An 11,297-nucleotide genomic window follows, 5' to 3' on the forward strand; every position below is an offset into this window, starting at 1 on the left:
CATGGCAGCACTTATCTTACATTGTTTTATAAAAAGAATTATATAACATATATTATATGACTGAACTTCATGAAATCAACGTAAGACTTTCAGATAATCAAAAAAGGAATCTGAGTAATGCTTACCATAAAAGGGAAACAATTGTTCTAAGACTAACAAATGATTCTCTTAATGGAAACGACACTCTTTATGTTCCAGCAATGGTAAAAAAAAGATTACAAAAAAATCGCAAATTGAACAAAGGAATGGACATCAAATTAGCCAAAACGAATATCAGGAAACAAGTCGGTGGAAGTCTTTTGAGTACCGTATTGTCACTTGGTATGAGAGCATTACCAACAATTGGTAAAACCCTAGGCTTGTCGGCTTTATCCGGTTTAGCATCAGAAGGAGTTGGACAGGCTTTGAAAGCCATAACTGGAAAGGGTCAAAAAGGTGGTGCTATGCCATTGCCTATGATGATACCTTTCAATGCAATCAATCAACTGATGCCATATCTGAACATGTTCACGACAAAACAGCAAAAAGATATTGTTAAAGCAGCTCAATCTGGTTCAGGTGTTCGTATAAAACCGACCAAAACACAATCAGGTGGATTTTTAGGAACTCTGTTAGCTAGCATTGGAATTCCGCTAGCTATTGAAGCTGTAGAGAAACTAACTGGTAGGGGAGCTCCACAGGTTGGGTTACCACCTCCTTGGTCAAAACATGGTACAGGAGCACCTAGAATTGGGTTACCAAAAATACCCCCTCCATTTTATAGTTATCCACCATATGTCATAGGTAATGGTAAAAAAAAAGAACCACCAAAAACAAAATCAGGAAAGGGACTTCTATTGGGAAAAAACAGTCCATTCAATGGGATCCCTCTTTTAGGAGCGATATTGTAAAACTAAAATTTTATAAAAACACCCCTTTGAGCAATCATGATTTAATTAAATGGTGTAAATATTTAAATATACCAATCAATGATGTTCTGTCAAGAGACGAAAAAATTCCACATAACCATAGAAAGGCGTTGTTCATCTACAATCTTGAACCAGCATATATGTCAGGATCTCACTGGGTAGCCACTTATGTAAAAGATAAAGTGATCAACTATTTTGATAGTTTTGGTATGCCTCCGTTTCAAGAAATGGTCAATCATGCCAAAAAGAAAAATTTAACTTTGTTGCATCAAAACAATCAGATACAAAACATACAAACAACAACTTGTGGGTATTTCTGTTTATACTTTCTAAATGAAATGAATAAGGGCAATTCGTATTATAATTTATTACAAGTGTTCGACATAAATGATACAATGAAAAATGAGAGATTTACATTATTTCAGAAATATCTAACTATATATATTATGAAATCATATTGTGTTAAACAAAAGAAAGTGACTGAATGTACCGAGCCTTCAGGTTACAAAACAACTAAAAATGGCAGACTAATGTTCTTTTACACTTGTGCTGAATGCGGCATTAAAAAGACCAAATTCGTTAAAAAACAGGGAAACTAAACAGCCTGTCAGAGATGGCAGGCAAAGGGATTATGTCAGATTTAGCAAACACTGGAACTGAATTGTTCCTAACAAAAGGTGTGCCTTTTTTAGCAAAAAAAGGAGTCGAAATGGGAAGATATTACACTTCCGAATTGATGAGAGATCCAAATTTGCAGAAAAAAGCAATTGATTACAGTTTAAGAAAATTGAATCCTGTTTTGCATAAAGTGGGATCAGAAGCTCTCGATCAATTATCAGACCTAAAAAGAAATACACAACAAACAGAAAAGATCTTGATGGTGGTGCTCTTGATATTCACAAAGCTATTGGTAAATTACCAAAACCAAAAAGCGGATGGACACTACCCGGTCATAAATACACAGGACCTTATAATGATTTGGAAAATCAACTGAAGTATGACCCAAAAACTGGTCAAATATTGGAAATATATGATATGCCCACTGGAAGAACTGATGCAATAGCAATGCAACACGATGTTGATTATTCCGTCTGCAAGGATGATAGGAAATGTAAAAATAAAGCAGATAGAAAAATGGTTCAAGCTTTAGACAACGTACCGTATAATGAAAGACAATGGGGGCATTGGTTGGCAAGAAATGTTATCAATACAAAGCAGAAACTAGGTCTAGGAGTTTCAAAAAACGGAAAAAGCCGTCGAGTAAAGAAAACTGGCAAGAAAAATTAGCAGATGAGTTACATGCATCCATAAGCCGCAACTTTACTCGGCGGCGTGTAATCACAAATCATATCGACGAAATATGGACAAGTGATCTAGTTGAAATGCAACAGTTTAGTAAATGGAATGAGGGTTACCGATATCTTCTAATGGTCATTGATGTTTTCAGTAAATACGGTTGGATCATACCATTGAAGGACAAGAAAGGTGAATCCGTCACTGAAGCATTCAAATCGATATTTAAGGAAGGCAGAAAACCACAATATTTATGGGTTGATAAGGGAAAGGAATTCTATAACAAACACTTGAAAGACTTGCTTGACAAAAATGGGATACATATGTACTCCACTGAAAATGAGGAGAAATCCTCGGTGGTTGAAAGGTGGAATAGAACAATTAAATCCAAAATGTGGAAACAGTTCACTGTTCAAGGCAATACACAGTATTTAGACATGCTACCAAAAATATTGAAACAGTATAATAATACAAAACATTCAAGCACAAAGATGACACCTACTGAAGCCAGTAAAAAGAGCAATGAAGGAACTGTTTACTTTAATCTATATGGTGACACAGAAACATTGAAACAGAAACCTAAATTTAAGGTTGGTGACAAGGTCCGAATATCTAAGTATAAACGGAATGTGTTCGACAAGGGTTACACACCAAATTGGACTGAAGAAGTGTTTACAGTTGATAAGATCCAATACACTAATCCAATAACATACAAACTAAAAGATCTCAGAGGTGAAGACATTCAAGGAAGTTTTTATCAACCTGAATTATTAAAAGCCATACAGGATGTTTTTCGTATTGATAAAGTCATTCGGAGGGACTATAAGAAGAAGCAAGCTCTGGTAAAATGGAAGGGATACAGTGATGAATTCAACAGTTGGATACCATTGAAAGACATTGAAAACATATGAATTGTTTCTGGCTATATTTAAACGCAACACATTTAAAATAACATATAGTTTGTATATAAGAATAAATGGAACTCCAAAAGACAACTTACAAAAATAACGAACTGAATGTTGAAATCAATTGTTATGTTGACAAGAAAAATGAAATATGGTTTCGCGGAAAAGAAATAGCTTTAATACTAGAATATAAAAACACACGAAAAGCGATCATAGATCACGTTCACGAAGATGACAAAAAATTGATGGACTTTAAAATGAAGCCAAAAATAGAGCGTAACGAAAAATTACCCCTTTCTGAGAGCCTTGAAAACGACATAATCAAATGCTTATACGTTAAATGTGTGTTCATCAATGAATCTGGTTTTTATTCCCTTATTTTTTCCTCAAAACAACCCATAGCGAAAGAATTCAAACATTGGGTCACGAATAAAGTCTTGCCATCAATCAGGAAAAAAGGATATTACGACGCAAAAAGCAAAAAATTGTTTATCGAAAGTGAATATGACTTGCATTGTAAAGTTGTGCAATTCATAAGAAGCAAATATCCTGAAGAAGCTTTGATGATCGCTGGTCTAGGTGAAAATCAAAGAACCAAATGTGCAAGATCGACATCGTGGAAGAAAGGTTACATGCCTGGACAATGTGATTTGACGTTAATGAACCCAACAAGCAAATTCAATTCTCTGTGCATTGAATTCAAAAGCCCAACAGGTGTTTACAAAGTGTCTGAGAAACAACTTTACATGAAACAGATGTATGAAAGGAATAAATGCAAGTATCTGATGTGCAATTCTTATGATGACGTAATATTTGAAGTCGTCAAACACATGGAAGAGAGCAATAGGTATATAAAACGCAGATCAAAAATCATTTAAAAAATATATAAATGCATATTATATGAACAAGTTTCCGAGAAAAATTCAATCTCAATCTCAATCGGAAGAATCTGAAGAATATTCTTTGTATGAAACTGAAGAATCGGAAGTCTCTTCACAAGGGTCTCCACAAGAGTCTTCACAAGAGTCTTCGCAAGAGTCTTCACAAGAGTCTGTTCAAACGCAACATATTTAAAAAAAAAACATATAGCATATATTATATGAACAATCAAGAAGTGAAAAAGAAAGGTAGACCAAGATTTTACACTGACGATGAGAGAAGACAAAGAAAAACCGATTACATGCTTCACAAGCCATGGTTTTGTGATATATGTGATAATGGTAAAGATTACACCTTAGCCGGTAACCACAATCATCTACACACTTTGAAACATTATAAAAACGCAATGAAATACAATTCGGAAAAAGAAAACTGGTAATTTCATATTTTTTTGCATTGTGTCCAATCGGTCGATAAAGATCGGTCAGATATAAACTTGTTGAAACGCACTATGCGTTAATGGCTTAAAGAAAAAATGAATAGTTAATATATAGAGAATGAAAAATAATATCTCACATTATAATATGAACAAGAATGATCTCAAAAAACTGAGCAAATGTGAACTGATCAAGTTGCTGTTAAAGCAAGAGAATAAAATCGCTAAACCAGTTCCATTACCAAGGACTTTAAAATTGAAAAGACCTGTCCCAGCACCTCGTAAGAGTGTAAAACAAATGGTTCAAGATTACGAAAACAACATAATTCTTCCACCAATAGAGTTCAGAGATGGATACAAACCAGTTCCATTACCAAGAACCAAAAAACCAGTACCAGCTCCTAGAACCAAAAAACCAGTTCCATTACCAAGGACTACAATAGAGCAAACAGACAAAGCTTTAAAAGGGTTCACAAAGTCTTATAATATAAATGTCAAAAACGACAAAGACCCACTTGTGCAACTGCAAAACACAAGAAAGGCTGTTGCTAACCATATTGAAAACATGTTAATATCAATGAAAGGACTAAAATTCGTTGAAACTCTTAAGGCAACATTTACAAAAATGTCAGATGGAGAAATATTGTGTATAAGACCGCATATTTCAACAGTCCAGCTCAAACTATCATAAACAACTCAGAAATAGACAAATCCCTTGAAGTATCAAAACAAGGCATACTAAATAAGATTGCAGTTTGGATTTCAGAGGGATCTGGTTGGACTGTTGAATCAGTTGAAAACCATTATCTCAATATCGTAAAATATGAACCAATCAAAGGATCATCATACAGTAAACTACCAAATGAACTCAGAAACAGTTCTCAAAGTTTAATAAACATAAAAAACAGTGACAATGAATGTTTTAGATGGTGTCACATTCGACATCTTAATCCTCAAGACAGAAATCCTCAAAGAATAAAAAAATCAGACAAAGCATTCATTGAAAATCTAAATTATTCAGGAATTGAATTTCCAGTGACTACCAAACAGTACAACAAAATAGAAAAACATAATGAGATCAACATCAATGTATTTGGTTATGAAGAAAAACAAAAATATCCCATTTATGTATCAAAAGAAAAGTATGAAGATTGTATGAATCTGCTTCTTATAACAGAAAATGAAAACAAGCACTATGTATTAATCAAAGATTTCAATAAGTTTATGTACAATCAAACAAAGCACAAAGAGAGGAAACATTTTTGCATGCATTGTCTTCAGTGTTTCAGTTCTGAAAGAGTATTGACTGATCATAAAGAAAACTGTATCCAAGTGAATGGCACACAAGCGATTAAAATGCCAACAAAAGATGATAACATACTAAAATTCAATAAATTCCATAAACAACTACCAGTTCCATTTGTAATATATGCAGACTTCGAAGCCATAACTGAACAAATACATGGATGTCAACCCAATAATGACAAATCATTTACTGAAGCTTATCAAAAGCATACAGACTGTGGTTATGGATACAAGGTTGCTTGTTGTTATGATGATAAATACACGAAACCAGTACAAATTTACAGAGGTGAAAAAGCCGTTTACAAATTTATGGAAGCTATGCTGGATGAAGTCAAATATTGCAAGAAGGTCATGAAAAAGAATTCAACAAACCATTGAGAATGACTAAAGATGATGAGGACAAATTTCAAAAAGCAAAAAAATGTCATATATGTGAGAAAGAATACAAAAAAACTGATGTAAGAGTTCGAGACCACTGCCACATAACTGGTTTTTACAGAGGATCCACTCATCAAGATTGTAATCTTAACTTTCGAATAACTGACAAAATTCCAGTAATATTTCATAATCTACGTGGGTACGACAGCCATTTTATGATGCAAGAGATTGGTGAAATAGTCAAAGAGCATAAATATACAAATAAGAAAGGTGAAAAGTGTCAAATGAATATCAATGCCATACCAAACAACATGGAAAAGTATATGGCTTTCATGCTTGGTAATCATCTGACCTTTATTGATAGTTTTCAATTTATGAGCTCAAGTCTTGATAAACTGGTGAGCAACCTACCAAAAGAAGCATTAATATATACTTCTCAAAAATTCAAAGGTAAACAGCTGGATTTAATGTCTCAAAAAGGAGTATATCCATACGACTTCATGGATAGCTTTGATAAATTCAATGAAAAGCTACCACCAAAAGGAGAATTTTACAATATATTAAATGATGAGGATATAACAGATGATCAATACAAACATGCTCAAAATGTATGGAACACTTTTAATCTGAAAAATATGGGTGAGTACCATGACTTATATCTCAAATCTGACATACTTCTGTTATTCGCTCTGTTACTTCTGGGATTCGCTCTGACGAAGGGCTAACGCTCGAAACGTCAGCTTTTAGAATCTCTGTACGGTGGACAATTTACATTATCAACTCCGTTGATAAAACCAAATTTTTGTATACTTCTGTTAGCTGATGTATTCGAAAACTTTCGAAATACCTGTCTGCAATACTATAAACTGGACCCATGTCATTATTTTACCAGTCCTGGGCTTTCCTGGGATGCTATGCTAAAAATGACTGATATCAAATTGAAACTAATGACTGATATTGATATGTTTCAATTCATTGAAAAAGGCATGCGTGGAGGTATCAGTTACATAGCCAACCGATACGGAAAGTCGAATAATAAATACATGAAAACATATGATGAAAAGGCGCCCTCAAAATATATCATGTATCTAGATGCTAACAATCTGTATGGTTGGGCAATGAGTCAATATTTACCAACTGGCGGTTTCAAATGGATGACTAAAAACCATATTGATAAGATAGACTTAGCCAAGTACACAGAAGATAGCAATAAAGGTTTAATACTAGAAGTCGACCTAGCATATCCAGAAGAACTACATGATTTGCATAATGACTACCCTCTGGGACCTGAAAAAATAAAAGTCAACAAAGATATGCTTTCTAATTATTGTCAAGAAATAGCCGATAAATTTAATGTATCAACTGGTTTAGTTCATAAACTGATACCTACATTAAGCAATAAAGAAAAGTACGTTCTTCATTACAGAAACCTACAATTGTACACTGATCTTGGTTTGAAAATAACTAAAGTCCATCGAGTACTAGAGTTCAATCAGTCCGCATGGTTGAAGCAATATATTGACTTTAATACTGAGAAAAGAACTAATGCTTAAAATGCTTTCGAGAAAGATTTCTTCAAACTAATAAACAACAGCGTCTTTGGTAAAACAATGGAAAACATTAGAAAAAGAGTAGATGTCAGATTAGTGACGGATGAAAACAAACTATTAAAAATGGCTGCTAAACCAACATATGTTAGCAGTAAGATCTTTAATGAAAATCTGGTAGCTGTGCATAAGATTAAAGAAACACTAACCTTAAACAGGCCAGCATATGTATGTGTATCCTAGATCTTAGTAAGACACTAATGTATGATTTTCATTATAACTACATAAAACAAAAATACGACAGCAAAGCAAAATTATTATTCACAGACACAGATAGTCTTACATATGAAATTGAAACTAATGATGTGTATCAAGACTTTTGGAATAATAAAGACAAATTCGATAACAGTGATTATTCACAAGATTCACAATATTTTGACAGGACAAATAAAAAAGTAATCGGTAAATTCAAAGGCATACCGATAACCGAACTCGTCGGATTGAGATCGAAAATGTATTCATATATGAAAGACAATGACAAAGGCGGAAAGACAGCTAAAGGTATCAAAAAAAATATTATCAAAAAGAACATCACTCATAAAAATTATAAAAATGTACTATTTAATAACGAACAAATGCATCATACAATGAAAACAATCCGAAGCAACAACCATAAACTCGGAAGCTATGAGCTTAATAAAGTGTCATTATCTTGCTTCGATGACAAACGATATATAAAAGAAGACGGAATCAACAGTTACGCATACGGACACCATGCAATCAAATATTAAACTCATCATTCTTCACCGCAGCTGTTCCAGTGATGGAGCAATAATGTTTTCGTTGTAATCACACAACTCAAACTCAATCTCAAACTCAAAGTTTTTACCAAATGAGTAATTTATGGGTATATTTATGATTGGTTAAAAAATCATACGACCATATCGTGACGACTAATGTTCCTGGGGAACCCCCTATTGTATGACATCATCGACTTCATGTGTTTCCTAGAAAGTCACGCTTTGTGATTCTTTCATGTTCCATTTGATCATGTAGTATTATTTTTAAAAAACATATAGATTTCCAAAATATAAGATCAAAAATACGAGATCAAAAATTGGTAGCCATTAAATGGAAAGTAGTATGGAGTTGGGTTGGTATGAGAACATTTATGCAAAAATGTGCTCGTACCCCCAACTCCTATACTACTCTTCCACAATCTAATTCGAGCTACGCAGTACCCCTTATTACTGATATTAGAATTCCTTAAATGACCCAGCCTGAGTCCTTTATTTATCTGATCATGAAGTAAACACTTTCGACATTGACTTATATAGGGAGTGAAAAGGAATAAAGTTGCACTGTCATGCTATTAAATTCCGCTTTAAGTTAAAGAAGAGGAAGCCGGAAAGTCAGGCTATAATCAATATAAAAAAAGCAGAAAAAAAGGACAACATAATGGAAATTACTTTAGAAAAAAAGATTTAATTCATTTAGAACTGAAATCGCACGAGATTTGTTCTACACAAAATATCTAGAACACAGGTCAAAGAGAGCGCAGGCCTAATCTTATCCTGACTGAAAAAACTCTTTAAGAAATGATCTATCTATTAACAAAGCTAAACATTGCAATCAAGGACTGTTCTGTACGAACTAGGTACTGAACTGTTTAACACTCAGAATTTGATTTTTTCTAATTCTTCGTCGTCTGGAAAATCTCTTGGATCAAGATCCATTGCGTGAGACAAACACTTGTACGCGATCAATACCACGGTATCTTTAGACTTTCCGGTGAAGCGATTTCCCTTGATTTCTTCTAGTACCTTGATTTTGTAGTGCGCCTCAATCCCATAGACTTTGTTGCCGACGCGCTTGACCAACTTTTTCTCGTGCCAGCGAAGGAGTTCTTTCATTTCTTCAGAGGAAGCCATGACGCTCACCAGTGTCGTCGAAGTATCGACAAGAAATTCCAGAAGAGGGAAGTTTCCGAAGATTTGCTTAACGTGCTCTACAATCAGCTGCTTGTTTGATAGCTCGCTGTATCGCATCAGCAGCGCATCTTGCTCTAGATGGATTGTCTCCCTCACATGTTCCTTGATGGCCGGCGGTACGTTGGTTACTTCTGCTTTGAGCTCTTGGAGTTGATTTTCTAGCTTTCCAAGAAGTCTGATTCTCTTGCTCTCATCACTCTCTACTTCTATGACAACTTCTTTGCTCTCTGTTTTACCCATAGCTGAACACAACTTGTTCTTCAATTGCCTTTATAGAGCGAGAAAGGAAGAAATTTGTCTGCTTGTATTAGGTACAATCAACTGACCTTTTCTCCGAAACTCGGGGGAGGTTTGTTATTAGGTGTCACCGGTGTTACAGCTTTATATTATTCTCTCTCACAAACGGTTCCTGTTCATTGGCTCAAATGGCTCATGGAGGTATGGCTTTTTTTTTTATCAAGATAGCAACTGTTAGGATGCTTAGCAACGGCAGGACAGGTTGTCAGTCTGATAACGTTGTTGCCGTGGATTCAAAGTTTGGTCTTAAAGTTGCCTTCCTGGGAAAAATCTGATAATATGCAGGGTAAACCGGGTAACCCGTTATCAGGACTCTGGATTTAGTTGACGTAAAACGTTTGCAGATAGAAAGATTACTTACATGCATAATAATCCGACAAATTTATTTCTTGTATCAACTTCTCTTTTGTGCAGTGCACTGATAGGCAAGGGAAATGTTCTCTTATTTCTTTCGCGGAAGCGGGGAAGCGATTTCAACGCGATTTCAAATTTTCTCTGCGTGCCCCCTCCCCTCAGAGGATGTGATTGCAAGTGCGCACCGTGCCTAGAGACTTCGCCAGAAAATGCTTCTGGAAAAGCGAAGGAAAAACCAAAAGATATATATTTAGATGTTTCAAAAGTTTTCACGGTAGTAAGATAAAACTAATGATTTTGTAATAGTGGATGAATTAGCCCTGATCACGAAAATATATCATGTTGAACTTTGCGCCTGCCTATTTCCAGAAAAACTCAATTCAGAAAACACCAAGTGAAAATTTCTTCAAATGAGTTTTATTGAACGTTTTCGAAATAGCAAATAAAACAATGATTGTAAATTACGTGCAGTCTTTCGATCTCATCTCTCTTCCTTGTAAATAATGACATTTCTATGAAGAGTGATGAGTGAATGAGTGAATGAGCTAGTGGAACAATAAAACTGAAAGGCATATCAAAATGATTAATTTGTTTACAAGACGTTCACAGCTATAACCCAAATAACGCGTTCCAAACTAAAATGTGGTATTACGATTTAGATAAATTCGGTGTATAATTACTGGGTTGCCCTATGGGAAACCCAGTCGGAAAATAGGTAGATTTCGGTTTTAGTATTTTTTTCCGTGTCGGTAAAAGTCTTGCCTGTTACTCCCCAGGTGAGTGGTGTCTTTGTGCGCGTATTTTCTTAGGATCGGGAGGGTAGTGGAACTGCGTAGATTTCTCTGGTGGACACAGTAGAGTCATTAACTTAGCCTGCAATGGCGTCGAAAGTCATGCAACGCGAATGGCGTTTTAGTGGATCCTTAAACAAAATATACCCTTATGGAGCTCAATAATAGAAAATCAGTTGGATAAACTAGGCATGAATCTCAAAAGCGACGAGT

Source organism: Montipora capricornis, chromosome 1 (assembly GCF_036669925.1).
Source record: "Montipora capricornis isolate CH-2021 chromosome 1, ASM3666992v2, whole genome shotgun sequence".
Taxonomy (NCBI): Eukaryota; Metazoa; Cnidaria; class Anthozoa; order Scleractinia; family Acroporidae; genus Montipora; species Montipora capricornis.